Consider the following 23,123-nt stretch of genomic DNA (forward strand, 5'->3'; position numbering starts at 1 on the left):
GTACTGGGCGGTGTCAATGGCCGAAGGGGACCCGGGGCTGCGGTGGTCGGTCGCTTGTGACGTTGGCACGTTTCACAACTAGCGACATAGCGCTTGGTTGTTTCGTACATCTTGGGCCAGTAAAAGCGCTCCTTCGTGCGGTGCAGCGTTCGTACGAAGCCGAAATGGCCGGATGTCACATCGTCATGCATGGCGCGTAGAACGTCGGAGCGGAGACTCTCGGGGACAAGAAGCAGAAAACGCGCTCCATGCCCGGAGTAATTAGTTTTGTACAGCAATTTATCACGGGCAGTAAAGCGACCGCTGCCTTTAGAAGTACGGGCGGCGACAAAAAGTGGATCAAGGGTAACATCATCCCGTTGTTCTCGCTGAAAGTCTGCCGCGTCAGGGAACGTAGGAGTAACAGCAGCGAGACAGTCGTCAAAATTCTCAGCATCGCAGTCGGTAGTCGCAAGAGGAATTCGAGAGAGGCAGTCTGCGCCAGCGTGACGACGGCCACTCTTGTACGATACCACAAAGTCGTATTCCTGGAGGCGCAGCGCCCAACGTGCGAGGCGACCAGAGGCATCACGCAAACCGACCAGCCAGCATAAAGAATGATGGTCATCGATAATCTTGAATGGTCTACCGTAAAGATAACATCGAAACTTTTGTACGGCGAAAACGGCTGCCAGGCATTCCTGCTCCGTAACCGTATATTTGCGTTCAGATATGCTCAGACAACGGCTGGCATATGCGACAACATGTTCTGCGCCACTGTGACGTTGTACAAGCACCGCTCCTATCCAGATTCCACTCGCATCAGTGTGAACTTCAGTCGGGCAAGATGGATCGAAGTGACGCAAGAGGAGTGCTGACGTTAGTATAAACTTCAGTTGAGAGAATTATGCGTCACACTCTGGTGTCCAATTGAAGGATGCATTTTGTCGCAAAATACTTGTCAACGGGTAAACGATGTCGGCAAACCGGGGAAGAAAACGACGAAAATACGAACATAGGCCAATGAATGAGCGGAGTTCTCGTGCTGACTGCGGTGGCTTGAAGGAGCTCACTGCTTCAATCTTACGAGGATCGGGTCTGACGCCATCCTTGTCGACTAAGTGTCCCAGGACCAGTGTTTGACGTTCGCCGAACCGACACTTTTTTGAGTTTAGGACCAGTCCAGCTTTCTCAATGCAGTCGAGAACGAGGCTGAGGTGTTCGTTATGTTCTTCAAACGTGCGGCCAAAGATTACAACATCACCGAGGTAACACATGCATATCTCCCACTTTAGACCACGTAGTACTGTGTTCATGAATCTTTCACAGGTGTCAGGAGCATTAAAATGGCCAAAAGGCATAACATTAAATTCGAATAGGCCATCTGGAGTCACGAAAGCGATCTTTTCCTTGTCGGCAGGGTCCATAGGTATTTGCCAGTACCCCGATCGCAAATCAAGTGTTGAGAAGTAAGAAGCAGCGTGTAAGCAATCAATGACGTCATCGATTCGCGGTAGTGGATAGACATCCTTCTTCGTCACTGCGTTTAGATGTCTGTAATCCACGCAGAATCTCCAGGGGCCATCTTTTTTTCGGACCAGGATTACTGGGGCTGCCCATGGACTAGATGACTCTTGAACGACACCTTTGTTCACCATCTCCTTGACTTGCTCGGCAATAACTTTGCGCTCGGACGATGACACTCGGTGGGGCTTCTGGCGGATGGGGTGTGCTGAGCCGGTATCTATTCTGTGACGAGCGCGGGACGACGGTAAATGAAGGGGTGCATCTCCATGCGTGAAGTCGAATGCGGCCTCATGCCTGGCAAGGACTTGTACCAGTGCTTGCCGTTCCAATGTACCGAGAGCCTTGCTGATCATGCCAAGCATTAGCTCTTCAGAATGGCGATTATCGCAAGGAAAGCAAGCTGTAGAGACGCCCGTAGTTAGTGCCGCTATTGAACTACATGCGGCTTCATCGAAAAGAGCGATTTTCATACCGCGAGGAAGGACAACCGGCGTGGCGGAACAGTTCAGCGCCCACAATGTGGCGACTCCTTTCGTCATGCACACGACAGAGCAGGGCACAAGTATATTTTTTTAGCACAGTTTATGCGGAGAGGCCTAACTACAAGGTCAACACAATCAGCATCAACAGTAGTTGTAGAAACACGAACGGGCGTCAGGCACCACGATGGTACAATCACTTCATCAAGAACACTGAGTGTGTCTGTGTCCCCGTCTTCACCACCCAAGCTTTGTTCGGAATGTGCTCATATAAATAACTTGTTCAATTAGATTGCGCCACAACCACAGTCCACGGAAGCGCCGCACTGTTCAAGAAAATCGATACCAAGAATAACGTCGTGCGAACAACGAGAAAGAACAAGGAATTCCGACACAAACACTTTCCCAGCCAACAAAACACTCACAGCACAAACACCAAGGGGATGAAGCCACTCGCCGCCTACTCCACGAAAGGTAATACCGTCGTTCCACGAAAACATAACTTTGTGGCCTAGCCGGTTTTTGAAAGCGAGGCTCATCACAGACACAGTCGCCCCAGTGTCAACTAACGCCATGGTCGGAATTCCGTTAATCGAGACATTCACTGTGTTTTTGAACATCACAACAGGCAGAGGTATTTCTTGCAAAGACTGTCCGGCGACCACACATCCACTGGCCGCGGATGCTAGTTTCCCGGGGGCGGTGAGGAAGAACGGCGCCGAGGGGACGGAGAGCGACGGGGACGGCTATTTGGTGGCGTCAAACTCCGCTCAGATGCTGGCGAATCACTGCGTCTGGTCTCGTGTGAGAAGTGATCCCTTGGAAGCAAATCGGTCATCCGCAGGTCATATGAAGTACGGGTTCTGAGTGGCGAGAACATCGATGGTGTCCTACGTGATTGACGGGCTTGGCGACAATACCGAGCTATATGGCCTGTGGAACCGCAGTTGCAGCACACGGGAGGGTCGCGGTTCACAGCGTCTTCCTCGCAACGAATGGTAGACGGCTGCGGGCGGCGAGAAAGTTCGTGGTCATGTGGATAATGTGTCTCTGCTGCTTGCTGAAATCCGTTATATCTTTCATAAGTCGCGTCGTGGTAGTAGGGTCGGGGCTGTTCTTGTCGTGGCCTGACAGAAGTCGCAGGGCCTCGGGGGTAAAAACGCAGCTGCTCTCGTTGTGGCCGAGCGTCATAAGTAGGGCCTCTGTCGTAGAGACGTGACTGCTGTCGGGGCGTGAGTTCATAATCCTAAGTGCCCCTTGCCGCAGGATACGGGGAGAAGGATGCCACGTTTGGCTCAAAATCTAGGGGTAGGCGGAAGCTATGAGTGCCTGGATGTGTCACTTGCGCGTGCAGGCTGAGTTCTTCCCGAACTATTTGTCGGATCGTTGATTCAAGATCAAGGGGCTGGTTGCTGTCCACGCTTGCAACTGTCGTTACATTGGCTAGCCTGCCAAACTTCGGCGTTATGCGCCTCGTCTTTAGTTGCTCGAAAGTGCGACAGTGCCGAATGATGTCAGCGACGGAAGCCAGGCTGTCTTTTGCAATGAGGAAATTGTAAACATCCTTGGCAATTCCGTTTAGGATGTGCCCGACTTTGTCTTCCTCGGACATTCCAGAGTCCACCATCCTACACAGTTTTATTACTGCCTCAATGTAGGTCGTGCAGGTTTCGCCTGGTACTTGCGCACGTTGCAGTAGCGTCTGTTCTGCCCTTTTCTTTTTCGTCGCGGAGTCGCCGAATCGCTCTTTGATTTCCGAAACAAATCTTCCCCATGTTGTGAATGTTTCCTAGTGGTTGTCGAACCACACCAACGCAGTATCCGTTAGAAAGAACACGACGTTCGAAAGCTGAGAAGCGCTGTTCCACCTGTTGGCGGCACTCACCCGGTGATAATGGATGAGCCATTCCTCGACGTCTTCGTCCGATCTTCAGGCGAAGGGACGCGCATCTCTCAGTTGCAGAACAGAACTTGTCGGGGCAGCAGTTGGAATGGGCCGTTGTTCTTCTGCGTCGTGGGACATGTTCAGCTCCGGTGAATTCGGTGGGAGTCCAGCAAGGCGACGGCTCAGTCGAAGAACTTGTGGTTCAGCCTCCGTCTTCGGGTGTCGATTACGCAGCACCTTCCACCACAACTGTTACGAGGAGTTGCGAAGAAATGGTTCTATTTACAGGAGAATTGGACGATGATGGTAGCGTGATCGTAGCGCAGCCCGGCCTCTCTAACTCCTCGTTTTCTTCGTCCTCTCTTTCTTATCTTCTTGTCCGTGCCTTTCGTATCTGTTACAATATGTTGCGAGAACTGAAAAACAGTCGCTTCCTGTTTTCGTCATTGAGTAACCTGCCGCGTGCATCGGCAATGTGAAGCCCTTTCGTCGATACGTGGTGCCGGCCCGTATTGACACAATGACATGACCTCGAAATGTAGTATCCTTATGCCACTTCTTAAAAAGATCCCTATTTGTGTAAATCAGCGTTTTTGGTTGAAACCAAGAAAACAAGAAAAAAATATTCAACGGTAGGTATCATTTTTTCCGGCATTTGAGTTCTAGCTGAAAAGAGTCGGTGAAAGCAAATTTACAATAAAGCTAAGGCGACCCACAATCTGCACAGAGCCGCAAGCCTACATGCGCTCCAATGAGAATAACTTGCCAAAGTTAAGGTCATGTGTCAGCTGGCCGCTCAAGCAATCTTTACTTTTTTTTTCGTTTCTGCATCCATTCTGCCTGCGTCTGCGGCAAAAACGTGAAGTGGGATGGTGGTAGTGGTGGTGGTGGTGAATTGTAGCAGCAGGCGGGTTTAGCCTGGCGAACAAGTCTGGCAATTGCTCCAGGCAGATAGATAAACAGAAATTGGTGGAGGCAGGTGGTAGCGTAATGGTTAGCGAAATGCTCCATCTTGCATTTCCCAAATGCAAGATGGAGCATTTGGGAGATGGGCTCGAATCTCGGTGGTTTGTTTGTGAAGACAGCTTTCTGTGCTCTCTGGTGACTGCGAAGCTCAGAATGAGGGGGCATCCTGACGACAACGGTCGCCGTCAACGTAACAGAATAAGCGGGCGTGCAAGGTCACGCCTAAAGCCGAAAGCACATTCAGAGGGAATACACTATATACTCTTGCCGACAAAAAAAAAAAAAAAAAGAACGTGATGAGTAACGAGCGGTGTTGTTGAGAGAGGCTGTAGACGGATAATGTCACCATAGACAGGACAACGCTCCAATCCCGGTGCTCAGCGGAAATATACGTCCACAGTGTGTCAACTAGCGTGTAATTGATACTTCATTAAGGTCGTTGCGTGTTTGTGTTGTGTCTAGCAGGAGCCAGTAGCGTAAGAGATGACTCTGGAGAGAAGGCGGTGAGCGAAGTCCGCGAAAAGTAATTGAGGATAGCCATATTGAACGTCGACGCCATGTTGAATAAAGCCTGCGACTTCAGTTGCTCAGCCGCCAGAAAGGCTTGTGTCGTAGCATACCGCTGGGCGTATTTGGTAACCACAGCGATAAACACACATTTTGCGGAAGTAAACAGAGGTAAGGGATGTAGTGAGTTGGCCGCCCTTTTCGAGCTCTGGCATAGTTTGAAGAATGAATGTGGCGAAGTATGACGCACAAAATAGTATATGTCAACCCAAACGAATCAGCGTGGTTATACTTGCGCGACACGCCATGGTGGCCTGCCACCAATACATCATGAACTTGCAGAGATGAGAGTTTTCATTGCGTACTTGAGAATAAAAACGAGCACATCAGAGATGTTCGAGGGACATTTCTAGGGTACAAGAGCATAACGCCCCCCCCCCCCCCCCAAAAAAAAAAATATCACGAATATAAGCTTACGAATATGGCCGTCGTGAGATCGAGCACTACGGCGCTTGTTGATCTTGTTTAGGATCACGTCAGCATTTCATTCAGCGTTTATTTCTGAGAAAAAAAGTTGAAGGCGCCCGTTTATTTGCATCACAATGGCAGGCGTAATCAGGCAAACATTGACAGCATTTCATTAGAGAGTGCCTGTCTACTCTGTGGAGATTACGCATGACAATGACAACAAACGCAGAAAGCTTTGCTTACATCGATTCGCACATACATAGGATTCGCATAATTTTTTCACTCATTGAATACAGTGCATTCTACGGTGTCATTCTTCGACAGATGGTACCGATTTTCGCGCAATGAGGATTGGAACAAATTGTCTCACCTTCCGGCTGTCACCTTCCTCCTACTGCCAACATTCCTTCCCCTCCATAGTTGCTTAGCTTTTATTGGGTTCGGCTGCTAATCACGAGGTCTCGAGTGGAATCCCAACCATGGCAGCGGTATTTCCATGGGTGTGAAATGCGAAAACCCGCGTACTTAGGGTTAGGCACACGTTAAAAAATCCCAAGTGGTCTAAATTACTCTCGAATCCTCCACTACGGCGTGCCTCATAATGAAATCGTGGTTTTGGCAAGTAAAACCTCATAATGTGTTATGTAACATTCGTTAAGGATATCCTGGGCAGTCGCACAACTCTTGAATACAATTAAGCGACAGGAGTTGTGCGCGAGGTCTTTGAGTATGTGGATAGCCTTTATGGCGTTCGATAGCTGCTAGTCTACATTGCGGCTATATAATAAAGGCGGAACGGCAACGTGGTAGAGAATGTGGAGAACACACAAATCCCGCATATATTACTGCACAATAATTTTAAATATCGTTCTTGCTTCACGCACGTGGACAACCGCCATAGGAGACTACTTTGGAAACTAACTACAAGTACTGTATGTGTCGTACCCAATGGTGTACCTGGCCTGGTGGCCAGTAAATGGAGACGTAATATTGCGAACAGCTTCGGCTATAGCATGCTAACGGACGACGACACAAACTGAAGTGACTAGTGCAAGAGTGGACAGGGAACACTAAAGACGCTACAAGGACAAGCGCCCAGTTGGATGTTTGCGCTTATCCTTGTCGCCTCTTGTGTCCCGTGTCCACTCTTGCGCTAGTCACTTTAGCATGGAATACCAACTAGCCCGGTCTCACACCCTGCGACGACACAGGAACAGTTTGCTCAACTCTTGTATCGTGACTTTTGTGTTAAGGTGAAAAACCAACTTATCCATGTATATGTCTTAATGCTTAAGCACATCTAGATTTGCAGCTGCGGCGGTAGCCCATGAGTGCGCATTGCAATGTCGCTAGTGAAATAATTGTGTGCACCTTAACGAATTCGATAGTGGAAAATCAAAATCCGTCCACGACGGCGTCTCTAGTAGACGCTGTGCGATGTTCGGACGTTAACAATGTGTGCCGACTGAAGAAAGGCTGCCCCGAAGTACTTCTGACGATTAGGCTAGCTTCTTTACTCCGTAGAATGAAAAAAAAAGAAAAAGAAAAGGAAAAGAAAATAAGAAAAAAAAAGAGCCGCATCAAAAGCCCAGAATCAACCATTGCTCGTTGCGACTAAACGCTCTTAGGATGACGAGTAATTTCTAGGCGACGAGCGAATACGCTTGATCAAGACCACTGATAACACCGGCGGGACAAGCATTGTGGCGAAGTTCAATGCGCAGGAATAGCTTTTTTTTTTTTTTTATTTTGTTTGGTTGACGTCATCACGCGTCACCGCGGGAAGATTGAAAAGTTTAAGGTTAGTACGCCACGTGGTGGCACTCACGCGAACTAAACCCTCATGTCCAGAAAAGCTGGATACGCCGGGCTGTGTTATAGCAGTGTTTTAATTCTGTTCAAAGCATTTTCTCTTTCAGTGTCGTCGTTTTGCTGTGCGCTGCTGTCAGGGATAAGCTTCAACTTGTCCGATTCACCATCCTTGTGCATCTCACGCCTTTGTTGACCAATTCTCAGGACTACAATTGTTTGAATGGCGGTTAGGAAAAGGCAAACCAGTGAGTGTACTAGCAACCCACTGTAGGGCCATGCAGGACTAAATGTCCCGCACTGCGCACTGTATACTAAAATATCAACGCCGCAAAGAAACACGCCTACATGGTGATGTTGTTTTGTATGTGTGTGATGTATACACATGCTGCGTTTCTACGCGCTGTGCGGGTTTAAGCTCCGTAGGCTTGCCTGAACTGAAGCTCCTAGCCTTGTAAATGTGAGGGGCTATAGTCAAACCAACTATAAGCATATAAGTATATAAACCAACTACAAGCACGCAAACTACAACCAGGATGGCTTAACTGTATGTGAAGCGCGGATTGAAATTACTACCTATGCCACCATGGCAGAGAGAGAGAGAGAGAAAGCAAGGAGGTCAACCATGCGAGCGTCCGGTTTGATACCTTACACTGGTGCTAAGAGAATGGGGGAATAGAAAGAAGAACAAGGGAGAGAAGGAACCCTGTGGGCACGCGGGAGCATGCACAGAACTGTCAGCGGTCTCTCAGCTCGGTGAACTTTAAGAACTGCACCAGTGCACAGATAGCCTTTCGTGTCAGTGACAGATGTGGCCATGGTCTGATTATCTTTGGCCAAGAAAACCGTCTCCATTTCAAGAATTGTGAGTTCCTTGGCCCTCGAATTCGTGGATAAAGGGGGAGACAAACAAGTCACGAATATGTAAATATGTTCGGAAGCATCACCTGTGCAGGCTTACTACCAAACTGTATCGCGCGTGCCCGGCACTGTAGAAGAACCGCGCACTCAAGGCCCTCCAGAACACTAGAGAGAAGAGCTTTCCTTCCCATTGTCCACAGCTTCATAGTGTATAGAGCTCTACAGAATAACCACTCCAGGACTATAGATCTTTTTTCTTACGGGAGAAGCTCACCTTCAGATTTATGACGGAAACTGTACATGCATCGTAGAACCGGTCTCTTACCTATGAAAACGGGGCGGTAGTTTCCAGCATTTGTATCACTGCTTATTTATGTCGCGTTTTCGTTACGTTAGTTATTCTCACTGTACACAACTATACGTACGCTGCCTTCCTGAAACCACATATGGATGTGAAAACTAGAGCTGGCGCCAGCTGATCAGCTTAAATTATCGAAGCTTCGATACAATGCCTCAAATACCGTGGGACAGAGCAGTAGTACGGCCAGGGCAGCGAATAATGTCAATTCCAGACCTCTCACTCGAGTCATGTTATAGCTTCAAATAGGTTCCATCGTGTGTACAGCATTGTTTCTAGCGGCACATGCAGTAATGGTTATAGTGGTGCTCTAAGTGCAATGCAATGAAAAGTTCTCTATTTCAATCGAAGCAAAAGCCAAGTGAGAAATATTAGAAAAGAAGAAGGGCATTTAAACATTTCTGGCCAAATGCAGAAGGTAAAAAGATTATTGCGTTTATTTTCTGCTCCGATTGTCACGCAGTTGGCACACATCATACAGTGCCCCAGTGGTTTCCTCCTCGAAATCGCTGCGTGACACCGGAACGCGTTCCGGCTCGTCGCCGCGGCACATTCCGCAGTGCGTCCAAGAGAATTGGGCGAACTGAAACAAAGAGGCACATTCTGTCGGCGTCACACACCCTGACTTTGTGCCACAAGAGTCGCAACAGCGAGGACGAGAGAGCAGCGTCTTGCGTGCGCATTCTCCCGGGGTCAGCTTATTGATTGAGTGGCAATGCGCGCGTTCCGGGGCATTTCACCGCACTCTTCGTGCGCTCATTCAGGCCGACTGTTGTTTGTTATTGCGTCACGTGCTAAACTTGGTAGGTCATCGCCTTTCTTCGCTTCACCTTTCGCCAGTGATTCGAAGAATGGCATCAGTATTTTGTTTTTCTTTCTGGTCAGTCGGCTCTTGCTGTGCTCGGTTTGACCTCCTCTATCTTTTGTTTCTTTTATGTGTGGTTTCCACAGCCCTGCATGTTGAAGAGGGATGCCCATACTGCTTCATCGTTTGCCAGGCAAGAAGGCGTACATACATACATACATACATACATACATACATACATACATACATACATACATACATACATACATACATACATACATACATACATACATACATACATACATACATACATACATACATACATACATACATACATACATACATGCCTTCAATGTGGTTTTTATTGCCATTTATATAGTGGTGCTGAACGCATGCAGTTGACTGAACTCGGCATGAGCTCCCAATCGTTACTCGAGCACAGAGAAGTTGCGAAATACGTCTCGTATTTCGCATTGAATCACTATCATCGCCACCCCTACGCCGATCGCTGTCATCAAGTAAGTGCGAAGGTAAGCTGATATAAGTTATGCATAAAATATACGTGGAGTGCTCCTTTCTATTCTACAAGCTTCGCCAAAATGCACAGCGTTGAAATGCAGGAAACGTTGAAATGTGCACGTAATGAAAGTGCGTCGTCAGGACGTAAAGATATTATGGCCGAATATTGATGGGGTGCTAACAATTCTGCAACATAATGTACCCTCGCGTTGCACCTGGCAATTAGGGACACCATTGCGGCAAGTATATCTAAAGCTACGTTTGTCAGGAATGGTGCCAACGCCCGAAAGCATAAAGCACATTGTCTCGAATACTTGTGTATTGTGCTTTATCTGCAGGCACTGAAACGATTGCAACATGAGAGACAACCCACAGATCCGCAATGATGCTAGAATGATTGCGTCGGCGGCCGATGCTCCAAGCGTCAGCGGGAACATATCTCACTTTTATTCAAGTCATTGTAGAAAACTGGCTGCAGGAAGCCACAAAACAGGGGCGCGATCGAAGATTGTTGTTCGAAACGCGCGTTCAGTTTGCGTTCCCTTTCGCCTCACGCGACTGGCCTAGGCCGCGCCGACGCCGTCAGTCGCTCCCGTCGGCGCGGCGTAGCTAGGCCAGTCGCGTGAGGCGAAACTGAACGCAAACTGAACGCGCGTTTCGAACAACAATCTCCGAACACCCCCCAGCTGGCCAACATCGCTAACGACGTTCGCAGTGTTGTTCCCATACGATTGCGTTGACACAATACTTCACAAACGACTACATCCCTCTCCGCACATGGTACACATACGAGTAGGACTCTCGGACGTAGATTTATATTGAATTTCGCTATATATTTCTAGATTCGCTAATGGTGCCCACTGCAGTTATGAGCTGCAAAACCTGTGTGTGTAATCTCTGCCAACTACAACCCCCCCCCCCCCCCCCCGGCCCTCCCTGTCGCTCGACAACGATGTCATCAATTTTTGTTGAATGAAGCCATGCGTAAGCGGAAGCGTGTTTCTTTAATTTTTTTGTGTATTTTAGTTTTTTTTCTTCGCGCTGTCCTCCTGTGGTAACGTTAAAATGACACCATGAATCTTGCTTCGTTGCGACCGAGATAAAAGAATGGCCGAGTAACGACCACAAGGATCATTCGTCACGTGCGCGATGAGAGGGAAGGTCGCATGGTGGCGGCTCTCTGCGTGTCCATAACAGCGTAGGCATAGAAAGCTGGTGCTAGCTCTGCGTATAGGCTGCCGGGAGTATGGTGTGGCATCACGCCCGTAGGTCATTGAAGATACATTATCCCTCATAAGGGGAACGAACTGCGCTCGAAACCGTCCCCGGCAGAAGCAGCCATATGATCACAGTTGAATTCGTGCGAAAGCTGACACTTTCAGAGGGTGGTAAAGTCGAAAGTTGCGGATTGCGAAAGCGTCGATTTGGCAGCAGCGGCAGCCACCGGCACGCACGACAAGTGAAATCTACTCTGTATATTTACAGCGTCCTTCGCCTGTGGACCAAAGTTCCTGGCCGCCGAGAGCAGCTCCGGCTGCGCTGGTGCAACTGAAAACCGATCGTCGCCCGAAGTTTTTTTTTTTTTTTTTTTCCTTCGCTGTGGAAGCGAGACAGTTCTGGGGAAGGCAAATCGCCACCTGCATCACCGACGCCAGCGACAACTGACGAACAAGCAAGGACCGAGGGGGCGTCTCCCCGCATTTGGCAGCAGCGGCAGCCACCGGCACGCACGACAAGTGAAATCTACTCTGTATATTTACAGCGTCCTTCGCCTGTGGACCAAAGTTCCTGGCCGCCGAGAGCAGCTCCGGCTGCGCTGGTGCAAATGAAAACCGATCGTCGCCCGAAGTTTTTTTTTTTTTTTTCCTTCGCTGTGGAAGCGAGACAGTTCTGGGGAAGGCAAATCGCCACCTGCATCACCGACGCCAGCGACAACTGACGAACAAGCAAGGACCGAGGGGGCGTCTCCCCGCATTTGGCAGCAGCGGCAGCCACCGGCACGCACGACAAGTGAAATCTACTCTGTATATTTACAGGTTGGTCGTCTTTACTAATAAGGATTAGACTCTTTTTTTGTTGCCGACCCTGCCGCTGCTGCCACGAGTACATTGTTTTCCTGAAGTGTATTTGCCTTTGCACCGCACGACATGTCGAGATGTTGTACATGCCGCTCGCTTGTGCCTGAAAATGTGCCCTCTGCCAGCTGCTGTGAATGTAAGTTTAGTTTTCATTTTGGCGACTGTTCTGGTATAACCGAAGAGGTGTGGCAAACAAAACGTGTGAAAAAAAACTGGAAGTGCAATACATGCAAACATGGCCACACTGTGGAAGATGGAAGTGAGAAGCTTAGTGCAGAAAAGGAAGTGTTAACACGTTTGCTCAAAATTGAGACTAAACTTGACGCTCTCCAAACCTTGCCCAAAAGAATTAATGAATTAGAAGCCTCAGTGCAGCTTATCTCAGATAAGTTTGACGAATTTCAAAACCGGCTGACTGATCAAGAAAAAAACACCAAAGAACTTTGTCAGCGTGTAGACAAACTTGAGAAGGCGGACTCGGCAAATGAAATTGCTCACCTAAAGCGTGAAGTCGAAAGCTTAGAGTGGCGAAGTCGCCGCTTAAATCTTGAAATACATGGCGTTTCTGAGTCCGTCGATGAGGACCTACTAGAAAAGATAAACGAAGTGGCTACCAAACTGAATGTACCGCATGTAACAAGGAAGGATATAGCTGCCGTGCATAGGCTGCCAGCGAAGGCCGACAAAACGCCAGCTATTATCACTCGCTTTTTGAGGCAAGAGGACCGTGACACTTGGCTGGCAAACAGACATTTGCTGCAAAAAGAGAAAAGCTTGTTTATCTGCGAAAATATCACGCGGCTCTCCCGCACATTGCTAACCTCGACAAAAGAATGGGCAAAAAAGAATGGCTACGCATACGTTTGGCATGCTAACGGAAAAGTTCTGCTGCGGAAGCAGACCGGCGACCCCGCTTTCGTCATTCGCAGTGAGCAGGATTTTATCAACTTGCAGTAACGTGCTCTTGTAGCACCCACGATGTGGGCGTTCTTTGTGTTCTTTAGTGCAAGATGACGCACTCATGTTTTGACCTTCCTTGTGAACCTGCTTTCTTAAAAAAAGACACACTTTCTTTGTTTCATCTTAACGCTAGGAGCTTAAAAACTAAACTTGATGAGGTAGACTTATTTCTAAATGACCTTAACTATTCTTTTGACATTCTTTGTTTCACTGAAACGTGGTTTTCCTCTGATGATGAGTGTGCTTTTCTTGATGGTTACGACTGCATATCCGTATGTCGCGCTTTCAAACGTGGTGGTGGTAGTGCGATGTATATTCGCTCACACTTCAAGTACAATGCACTCACAGAATATAATATTATAAATGAAAACATTGAATGTGTCGTTGTACAACTTTATGACATCCTGCTAGGAGTGTTTTATCGCCCGCCATCTGGATCCTTGAACCATTTCTTGAACTGTATGGAAGAACTGTTTGAACTAAGTCTTGAGTTAAAACTACAGTGTGCTTTTGTTGGTGATTTTAATCTCAATGTTTCATCAGATACCTCCGGCTATTCGCGCCTACAAGAGCTGTTTGTGTCATACGCGTGCTGTAACTTAATAGATATGCCAACTAGGATTACTCCTACCTCTCAAAGTATTTTAGACCTTTGCATTACAAGCTTTCCGCCTGACGTTGTCAAATCGGGTGTATTGAAGTGCGATTTAAGTGACCATTTGCCAATCTACTGCATTTTACCTCACAAAAGGCCTAATTCAAATAAGCAACCAGTTTTTATCCGCCATTACTCTGGAAAAAATATCAGCAAATTCAAATATCTTCTCTCAAATCAAAGGTGGGACTCCATTTTAATGGAAACAGATGCAAATAAAGCGTACGAGGCTTTTCTTTCCTGCTTTATGGCTGCATACGAGAAGTGTTTTCCCCTCGAGCTATGGGTAAAACGAAAAAAGATAAGGAAGCCTTGGATCACTCATGAACTGCATATGAGAATCAAACAAAAAAACAGGCTGTTTGAAAAATTCCTGAATACCAAGCATGAAAATGACTTTACACTGTTTAAAAAAGTTCGAAACAAATTAAATGCAGATATTAGAAAATCAAGATTTGAATACTACATAACAAAGTTTGCAGACATTACGGGTAACTCACGGTTAATGTGGCAAACCGTGAGGGAGGTACTCTCGAAAAATTCCCAGCACAAAAAGGTTCCGTATCAAAACGATGCTATGACTGACAACGAAGTCGCAAATTTATTTAATGACCATTTCATTGCAGTCGGATCATGCGATGGGAATTCAGTTGATTCACCGTGCGAGCAGTTCATTGCATCAAACGCCGCAAACACATTGTTTTTAGCACCCACTGACGAACGTGAAGTGCTAGATATTATTCTGACACTAAAAAATGGCTGTGCTCCAGGAGCAGATGAAATTAAACCGAAACCTCTAAAGGCTGTAGGTGAAATAATCAGTTGTCCGCTCTCTCACATTTGCAACATTATTTTATCTACAGGAGTTTTTCCGCAGAAAATGAAACTGGCCAAAGTGACTGTTGTGCACAAGGGTGGCCCAGCGAACGAACTAACAAATTATAGGCCTATATCAGTACTACCAGTATTTGCAAAGGTAGCCGAACAGGTTATAAACAAAAGATTCGTCCGTTTTCTCACCGCGCAAAATATTATAGCCGATGAACAATTTGGCTTTAGGAAAGATAGATCAGCCGAAACCGCACTCCTTGGGATAAAGGAAAAAATTCTAAACAACATTGAAGAAAAGGCACACACCCTGGGAATTTTCCTCGACTTCAGAAAGGCATTCGACTGTGTTCAGCACGATGTTCTAATAAGAAAGCTTCCACTTTACGGATTCCGTGGCGTGTCGTTGACCTTAATTGAGAGCTATTTAACGTCAAGAGAGCAGTTTACTGTCATAAATGCTGCAGCCTCACACGTAAAAACAATAAAATATGGTGTGCCTCAGGGATCTATTCTCGGACCTGTACTCTTTATTTTATACCTGAATGATATTGTGAATATACCAGGCAGCGAAAACCTAGTGTTGTACGCTGATGACACTAATGTCTTTTTCTCAGGTATTGACCCCTATGCGCTCGAAAGAAAGGCTAACTATTGGTTGACCGGCTTGAGTACATGGTTAAAACTAAACAAGATGCAATTAAATACTAGTAAGACCAAATACATTCTCTTCAGAGCAAAAGGTGTAAAAGCTCCTGACAACCTAAACTTAAACTTTGAAAACACTCAGCTGAAACAGTGCTCGCAAATTCGTTTTCTAGGTGTTCTGTTTCAAGAAAATCTCTCATGGAATTCGCATGTTGATCAGCTTCGAAGTGATCTTTGTCGGGCGGTTGGCATTTTAAACAAATTGAGATATCTCCCGGCGTCCATAAAACGGCAAATATACTATTCATTAATACATTCCCGTTTAAGCTACTGTTCCCTTGTATGGTTAACGACGACAAAAACAAATCGAGATTCCCTCTTTGCAATTCAAAAGCGGGCGTTACGAGCTATTGGGAAAATACAATTATTGCGCAGCTGCTGGCCCTTGTTTAGGTCTTATGGAATACTAGAAATAAGTAAACTGCACACATACAAATTATGTCTGGAAATATTACGCCAGTACAAACTAGACAAAATAACCTTCGAAACCACCTATCACACTAAACTTAGCACATACGAACTTAGGAAACAATGTATGGAAACACCTCGTGTACGCACTAATTACGGTTTTCAGAGGTTAGGATGGCAAATTCCTGACTTAATTAATCAATACCCTATTATTCTGGATACTGTACGCAACACTCCCTCTATACGTAAATACAAAATGTTAATTAAAGCAATGCTCATAAATGAACCTTAAAGGTGAAAACTGAACGTATACCTATCACTAGTGTGTTTTGTAAATACTGCTATGGTCGAATTGTGTTTTGAAGTATGCTGTTTGTTTTTCCGCCGAAAGCCTGTGTTTTGTAAGGATGTCTTATGTATTGTGTAAAAAATATTGAATGTGTGTTCTATTATGTAATGCTCTTTCTTGATTTTTGTAGCCTGTGGTGCCGCCTATCATCCGGGTGGCGTGGCCTCGTCAGGCAAAGTATGCCTTTTGCCACGTCACCCTGGACAACCTTTTCGTTGTCTTAAATAAATTCTGAATGAATGAAAAGAAATATTTAAAAAAAAAGAAAACGGGATACACCATCCAAAATGTTCTTTACCACATCTGGTCGTGCCAAAAAATTTTTGTATTAACATTATAGACGCACTTAGTTGGCACACGAATATCCCACCGGCTACTTGTCTCATAAAGAGTTGATGTTTTACAAAAAAGATGTTGTTCACACGTATAACCCTGATAATATTGGTACTGTGATCATAGATATACATGAAACATACTGTACATATATGACACACATGTGCATTAGGTATGTATATATACAACATGCACCGACATGCATTCTACTAGATATCTGTCAAAACTACCCAGCATAAAGCTAAAAAAAAGCAACAGTGCGAACAAAACAGAGTTACCATTAAACATACGATGCACAAAATGACAGTAGAAATAAACACTCATTTCAACAAGACTGTCTTAGGAAAGGATTCTATGGTGTATGTACATACGATAAAAGCGCAGAAGTATGCCATTTGTCCTCGAGAGGCTTTTAACGCTACATTAGACAGTAATGTTGCGTGGTCACGCTCACATAATTTCTTTAAATTAAAGACTCTCCGATCTAATGCCAATAATGACGATTTCTGCCGGTGATTTGGCGTCTCGTGATGAGAGCATCCTAAAAGGAAATGATCCCTTTGCTTCTCAACTCGCGTATTCGTCGAGGCTTTTGCTTTGCTTTTGTGCACATGCGACATAGACGACACCGATGTGCAGATAGATATCTAGTACGTATAACAACAGATTGCCAGATTCACGCTCCGAGATGTCCGCGCCGATGAGCCGTAAGTGGACACATCGCCGAGAAACCACGACGCGGCGCTCGTGCGAAATTAAAGTTCCCCTTTATCTTGCTCAAGCTGTCAAGCGCAGGCCCTCAGCGAGCGAGCGGCGTCTGCCGAGCAATTATTGGCCGTCTTTTCGCTTTGCCATAAAGTGCGCTTCCTTTGAGGCCGTTTCACCGCGTTCGCGGATCCAGTGTTCAGAACGATCGCTTCCAGCTCAGGGCACACTGGACGCGGGATGGAAGAAAAATGACCGCCTGTTTCGGCGACAGGCCAACCAAGTGCGCTGCCTTCAAGGACGCGGGGCGACCAGGAAAGTACTGTGAGGGTATTTCCGACTAGAGAAACGTTCATACAACTTGTACAGCGTGTAAGATGCGTCTCGCGGGAGCTCCAGATGATAGGCACAAAACTCATCTAATCAGAAAGACAGCGCTCCGCCTAATGATCCATATTAGCGTTCGAGGGACGGGGATGCTCGAGGTCTTCCTCCTTTTTTTTCTCAATTTCTGTTAATTTTCTGAGATAACAATTTTATTTTTTCAGGTCCTTATTTCTCTATAGCAGTAAACGTTATGCGGAGATGAAATTGTCACACTTTGTCTCGGAGTGCCCGCGTAAACGATTGACCGTAGTCTTTTCCGCATACAGCCAGCTATGTTTCACTCCAGCAAGAATTGGCGGCACAGACGTGTGTATACATACGAGAAGACAAGGGTTGGTTGGTAGAACATCGCACGCGTAATGCGAAGACGATAAATCGTTCGCCAATTGCAGCAAATTGTTTTTTTCATCCACTTTCATTTCCATAAACTTATCATTTCTTTAATTCAATTATTAAGTACAATTAACTTCCCCTGGGTTATCCTTGGTGTCCTTGTTTGATGGCTTCTAATTATATATATATAAATAACCATTGGAGGGGCGATCGTAAATTTGTGAATGACAGCCTGACCCTGCGGGGCCTAGGTATAATGCAACGATTCTTTTCGTTCAATTTTACTTTGTTCTCGTCTCCCATTGCGCAGGAGATTACGATCCAAGTGAGGACATAAGCATGATGCCCTTCGATGTGACGCCAAAGAACGAAAAGGATGGGTAACGAATTGAATGTTTGCGATAGAATCATGGTTTTCCTTTTGAGTACTGCTTGGATGATAACTGCTAGAGTCGGCACGTCTCAATGGCAGTGCATCAAAACCACGACCTGGGTGAGCTGGCGCTAAGTCATTAATGCTTGAGAGAACCAGGATGGCAGCGCCTAGCGAGCAACCATAATAACAACGAAGCAGTAGCAACCATAGCGCTCCAGCGCAAAAGACCCGACTCGATTACTCAGCGACTATACTGCATTCGTTCGGCTGCTAGTGCGAGGTGCCAGTTATGCAAATTCCTGCCGCGGCGACTGCATTCCGGTGCCAATGGAATGCACAACGTGTGCATACGGATATTTCGTCGCGCATTAAGAAAACCCCGAGTGGCCAAAATTTATCCAAAGCTATGCACTATGGTGTCTCTCATAGTCCAACGCTTTTATTGCATGTGGAAAGAAAACGCATTTAATCGAGCGCTGGAAAATAAAAGCGAAAGCGGGGAAACGCAATGCGAGTACTGTCTTCATGTTCTTAGCCTATCATCAAGCTTTGTCTTCGTTTTCTTGTCAGGGCGCCTCAAGGTACAATAACTAAACTAAATAGAGGCGTGCTTGATAAAGTGATATCAATAAATGCACTCCAAGATAATAAGGAATGGCGGTGCACCTACGGTCAGTCCGCAAACCTATCATCCTCACACACTATACCGACAGAGAAACAAAGGCACTCAGCATTGTTAGGCAAAAAATATATTTAGTTATCAGGAAGCTTCTTGATGTGGTGATGGAAACTCTGTCGTCTTCAAGATACACAGTATCAAGTACCCTCGTTCTCTAGAGGGCAGACAAGCTGTGAGTTCAGTGTTAAAATATAGGGACAGTGGTTAGTTGTGTAGAGTCGTCCCAATGCGTTGGGGATGAAGGTTGGCTGCATATTAAATCGCGCACAATGGCGCGATAGGGGGTCCATATCTGTGCAGCACTGTCCAAAGAGTGAAATAAGCTTAAGAACGCAGGCGATAACTGGCGCCCCTTTACGACCACCGGCCTCAACTTTATCAGAAACGTAAAGCTTTCGATGTTTCTAACAAGCTGTCCCTCTTGTTTTCAAGATTCGCAAGCGGCTATGACCATTAACTTATCCTCTCTTTCGAGTTGTCTACTTCAATTTAACTGCTTTAAATACATTCTTAGGTCTAATATGTTTTTTTTTTCTCATAGGACTAAACCCAACGCGCGTTCTTGTGCCACTGCGACTTCTTGCCGAACAACTATGCCGATTAGACCGAGTTATGCGATGTCTATTGCAGTGCAGCTTCCAAGAAGAGCGCCATTCGAAGATACATAATGCTCAATACCTGCGCACGCAGAAATTTTATTCCCCACAAACTATACAAAACTATACAAAAAAGGCCGGCCAGAAGTTGCGACTGTTAAGCGTGTTTAGGTTGAATAGAATCAATAAGGTTACATGTGTGTCCAGGCAAAAGAAGAAAAGTGCAACTCTTTCGTTTCTCGACTCTATGCCACAGAGCGCGTTGCGCTGCCATGTCGAGGTCCGTAGAATGCCGACGCAAGAGAGCAGGCCACGTGGCGAAGCTAAGCTTCTTCAGTTCAGGAGCCGTAACGACCGAAATCTCATCGGAGGAGGAGTTCTCTATATCACTTCCATCGATTCGTAAATAAGGGGCTTGGCCCAGGAGATCACCCAGGCCTACATGAACAGCATTTATGAGTTCGCCGACCACTCGCTCTTAACTCCCCGCCTCTTTCGATCGACACAAAATCTGGAGCAAAGTACGGCAACCGTATAAGCTGCCTATAGGTAATAAGCACACAGCTGCACACGGATGCGTTGTCGAGAGCCGCACGAAAAGTTCAGTGTTGTCGATTTTACGAGCGCCTCTTTCTGTTCTGCCTTTTTCTACGCCCGTCTCTTCATGCGGTGATTCCTGTGACACAGCGTAAGAACACGGCCAAAATTGCCAGCGATCCTGGTCATGGAGGCTCGTAAACGTGGACGGCGTTACGCGCACTCGTTAGCTTTTGAACCGGAAGATCACTGAGATTTTCAAATGCCGAAAAGTCGCTTTATGTTTTTAATGCAAGCTATCGTAAACGTTCGCAGAGATCTGCCGCGAGAGAAATTCGCAATATACTCTTGCAACAGACAAACGACGAACTTCAACATGCGACGCAAGGATCGCCTTTCCGATTCCGGCGCCACATTTTATAAAGTCGTCTATATGGAAAAAAGAAAAGGTTCCCGTCGATAGAGACAGGCCTACCGTGATAGCGAATGAGGTGATGGTAAAGAGGTCTGCCGAGTACGAAGAGTTGTTGTTCTTGTTGTTCCACAGTGAAACGGACGCAACCCACTCTAGGGGATAAGCCATTAATCAGGCGGTGAAAAGTATATTATAATTATATTTTTTATAAATATACGGTGAAATTAAATTGGTAACTTGTCCGCACTTTGCCAGATCGTCTTTTTTTTTTTTTTATCCTGCCGAACTATAGATGCCCGTTATTGTGTTTATACGCTCAATTGATTATTCCTATCATTATCTCAATTTGCCTGTAGATACAACCAGTTCGACAAATGGAATGCATTGTTAGAGAAGGCTCTGCACCGGAAACGCTTTTCAAAACTCAGCGTATCGTAGTGACGCCTTGACATCAGGTACAGCGGTAACGCACCACAATTTGTACGCATTGAGACTGTACGATGGCAGTAGTGATGAAGACGCATGCTTCGTTGTCGACTAGCCACGCATATTCGCCACTGCTCTTCGCACATGCACAATGAAAATGGCGGAAGTATGTTACAAAAAGGCTTAGAATCCTAAAAATAATTTCTATACTCGCTCTTAAAAGAACTTCGCCACCAAGAATGACCCTGACGTAGTAGTCGCGTCGGACGAACTACACCCTTAAAGAAAGGTTGCACACATTGCGGCTTATCTTGTCCCACAACAATAATCGTCATCTGTCATGCTTGCGTTTCCTTTATTCGAAATTCTGCATGCACTCGCTACTTTCCTGTCGAGAATGCTGCGTCCCACTGATGACGCGCATGCCGTTCGTTCGTAACCTGGACGTACCGAGCTCGCAGCGTTAAAGAAAGGAAATGCGGGAAAAATAGATGACGATTATTGCTGTGGGACAAGATAAGCCCCAAAGGGTTCAAACATTTTTAAGAGTGTAAAGCATAGCTCTCAGGGTGTCTACCAACCGGGAAAACCGGGAAAACCGGGAATTCTCAGGGATTTTAGTAGTCTGCAAAAATTCAGGGAAAGCTCAGGGAATTTGTGCCTCTATCAGGGAAAATTAGCTGTAATTTTATTGAAAGGGTCGAAAGTCGTGGTAATGCTGGTTCGAGTAACAGACAGGGATCGTAACGAATCGACTTTTACGCCCTGTCGTCGGCTGGAGGAGTTGCCAGTGTAGAGTCAACGACCGACTTTCCGGATTCCCGATAATTTGGACGGCTTCGCGGCACCACCACGTAGCCCATAGAGTCAATGTATCAGAACGTCTGAAGTTTCGGACGCAAGAACTCTTTGCCGTCCGATTTTCCGGACGTTCCGCATGACCGCAGGTCCAAAACGGCATTAATCAAAGCCACCACCGCTGCCATTTTGATTACCTCGCCGCCTCGAACCGGCGCTATCGCACGCAGATCCGCTGGCAGCCGTAGCCACCACTGCGGCAACGCTACGCCTAGCTGCTTCGACGTTCGCTATTAAGCTTCTTGCTTCGGTGCCGTGTTTCTTCATTTCTCCGCTGTGAGCAATAATTTTGGCTTCGAAGCTCGGAAAGCAAGGCGCATTCCATAATGCTGGTTTCTGAAAGTTAGTTTCGCCTCGGTACAGTTGTGCAACGCGGTGACGCATTAGCAAAAGTATTGCGGTGAAGCTTAACAAGCGTAGGAAGGGGCAACTGTCACGGGACACAGTATATATTCCTTAATTTTACACGCGTGCACCCGCCCTCTCCTGTCACAGTAGGAGCACCGCTATGCCTAATAAGTGTACTGACAGGCATTCAGAGCTTTTTCGGACGTGCCTGTGATGATTTTAGCCCTTAAGGGCAGTAAAAGACATGCATTTATTTTTTCGGACTGCCTGATTTTTCGCAAGTTTTCGCGGACCCTAGGGGGTCCGAAAAATTGGACGGTGACTGTAAACTGACCAATAGTATGCTTCAAATGGTCCATAGTGCGAACGCGTGACAAAAGGAGCACGAGAACAGAAAGGACCGACGCATTGAGGAATGAACGGGGAATGAAGTATGCGAGCGTTTCTTTGAAGGAGCCTGAGCTCAAAAAACACTCTTGGCTGACTCCGAGATGCAGGTGTCCCTCATACAAACCAAAATAAACTCCTTAAGCAGTGAAACACAACACTGAGGCGTCGTGCGCGGGCTGAGAGTATGTCAGGACAGTTGAGGTTGACTTACGAGCTGTTGAGAGAGACTCTCAATTGCGACAAAATTCGGGCCTCATACCACTGAGCTTGCTATCAGTTGGTATAAATAGCTCATATTCGAAAATATTTGCTTCTGTATGCATCTCCTTTTTATTTGTATTTGAGAATGTCTGACTCCATTTGAAATTTCTTTCGAAGACATTTTATTTGCTGTGTATTTTACTAACCCCTCCCTTCTATTCTTTTTTTGAATAACATAAACACTACTCCTTAGTATTCAAATTGGATTAAGTCGGTTCTTTTAAAAAAAAATTCATATGCTTATTAAAGAGTGACAGCATCGGGCGATATAGTTCCAGCCCGTCTTGACATAAAACATAGTTCTGCATCACTCAGGGAATTTCACAAAGG

The 23,123-nt window shown here is 46.3% G+C and overlaps 1 long non-coding RNA gene across 1 annotated transcript in view; it reads left to right on the forward strand.

Moving 5' to 3' along the window:
- The first annotated feature begins 11,116 nt into the window (after window positions 1-11,116).
- LOC129380833 (uncharacterized) overlaps window positions 11,117-23,123 on the forward strand; it is an 85,654-nt gene continuing 73,647 nt past the window's right edge. The window contains exon 1 of the long non-coding RNA XR_008609042.2: window positions 11,117-12,377. This is a non-coding gene — a long non-coding RNA (uncharacterized lncRNA). The remainder of the gene's footprint in view (window positions 12,378-23,123) is intronic.

This window comes from Dermacentor andersoni, chromosome 1, assembly GCF_023375885.2.
Source record: "Dermacentor andersoni chromosome 1, qqDerAnde1_hic_scaffold, whole genome shotgun sequence".
Classification (NCBI taxonomy): Eukaryota; Metazoa; Arthropoda; class Arachnida; order Ixodida; family Ixodidae; genus Dermacentor; species Dermacentor andersoni.